The 2,000-nt window shown below is 31.8% G+C and overlaps 1 pseudogene; it reads left to right on the top strand.

Moving 5' to 3' along the window:
- Positions 1–1,230, top strand: LOC145838714 (maleylacetoacetate isomerase pseudogene; annotated as a pseudogene).
- Positions 1,231–2,000: the final 770 nt, after the last annotated feature.

Raw genomic sequence — 2,000 nt, 5'->3', positions numbered from 1 at the left:
ATGGCAATAAAACTGTACTCGTTTTGCACAAGCTCGTGCAGCTACAGAGTGAGGATTTGTCTTTCGGCGAAGAACGTTGACTACGAAACAATAGCGGTGAACCTGTTGAAAAAATGCGGGGAACAGTATGGGGATGATTACGTGAAAGTGAACCCCATCGCTCAAGTGCCAACTCTGGTGGATGGAAGTTTTGCGCTCACCCAGTCAATGGCCATCATGGAGTACTTGGACGAGAGGTACCCTGACTCTGGAGAAAAACTTTTTCCAGGTATTTTTTGAGATTTTTGGTATTTAGTTTAGTGTTGAATGATTTTTGTTAGTTACAGTAAAGCTTTTATAATTTTTAATGGAAAAATGTATTTAAAATCTAGTAAAAATCTTAAAAGTTGTTAAAAATAATAGTTCTATAAAGAAAAAAATAGTTTAAATTTTTAATTAATTATCAAGCATTTTCTACTTAAAATGCATTTTAAAACAATCCTTAGATAGATCTTAAAGAATTAATAATTAAATAAAAATCACAGCAACAATAAGTTTTAGTTTTATATGTTTGCTTGTTAGATGAAAACCTAAAAACAATTTTAACCGATTGATAGATGTTCAGTATACTTTATTAGTATTTAAAAAAAAAATTATTATTAAATATTTTTTTATTAAAATACCACAAAAACATTTGTGGTAACTTTTCTTGGAAGTGCCTTATATTATACGATTTCTACTTCAGTAAGAAGATTCCCAAAAATTTTGAATGTTTATCCTTTTTCTTCGTTTCAAGTCAGTAAAAAAGCCTTAAACAACTTTACTTTAAAAAAGTTAAAAACATAATTTGTTTTGAACAAAAAAGGTGACCTGGAGAACAGAGCGAAAGTGAGGCAAATTTGCGAGATCATCAACAGCGGAATCCAGCCCCTTCAAAACCTGAAAACCAGGCAAAAAGTCGGCGTGGAATCTGCCCTTGACGACTCGGCCGTTGAATGGTCCAAGCACTTCATCGATTACGGGTTCAAAGCCCTCGAGAAGACTCTTCTAGCCACAAGCGGTCGCTACTGCGTCGGAGACGATTTTACTGCGGCCGACGCGTGTCTGGTGCCGCAGGTTGCTAACGCCTTCCTGTATGGTGTCGACATGACTCAGTACCCGGTAATAAGCAGGATCGAGAAGAACTCACAGCTCCACCACGCGGTTAAGAAAGCTCATCCTGAAAATCAGCCGGATTACAAAAAAGTGTAACGGTATGATGAACGTAACAGTAAGCTTTTTTAATCGCCTTTTTAAGTTTATTTTAGTTAGAACGCTTTGTAACTTTATGAACTTATATATAACATTGAGAACTTTTAACGCAAAATAAAACAAATTTAAAAAATATAAATCATAATATTTGTAAAATATAAAAATTTGTTTGCTTTTGTTCAAGTTTTTAACAATAAAAATCTTATATCTAATAAATCTTATATATAACTAGAAAAAACTTCCGATTTTTAACTTTAAACTAATATTTGAATAATAATTTTTCAATCGTTTTGCAATAAAAACAAACAGCACTTAAAAAGTTTTGTCTAAGTAAGTTAAGTGTTAAGTGAAAACCTTTCGGTTATCGAGTCATAATCCTCGGATACAGTTTAATGTCTTGTTAAGGGAAACATAATAACTTGTTATAAACTGCAAAAACTTATAGCTGATGTTTGTAAAGTACAAAAACAAATTAGTTTGACCTTAACGTTTGATATAACATTATTATGAATAAAACTTTACATTAAAGGTTAAACAAAACATGCATATAGACTGTTAGGCTTTATTTTATTTTATCTATGTTTCAAAACTGCTTTAATCACATTGAATAAAAAATTTGAGCAACAAACGGTTCTAGGGTCGCATTCAGCTCAACAAGCAGTCTTTATTTGAACACTATTTGTTTTTTAGTAATGGAATCTTGCACAAAATAACCTAAAACAATATTACTAAGAACATACATTTTTATGATATGTTTTGTGTTGAGGTGC

Source organism: Thalia democratica, chromosome 6, assembly GCF_965202585.1.
Source record: "Thalia democratica chromosome 6, ktThaDemo2.hap1.1, whole genome shotgun sequence".
Lineage (NCBI taxonomy): Eukaryota > Metazoa > Chordata > Thaliacea > Salpida > Salpidae > Thalia > Thalia democratica.
This window is presented reverse-complemented; position numbering and strand designations above follow the sequence as displayed.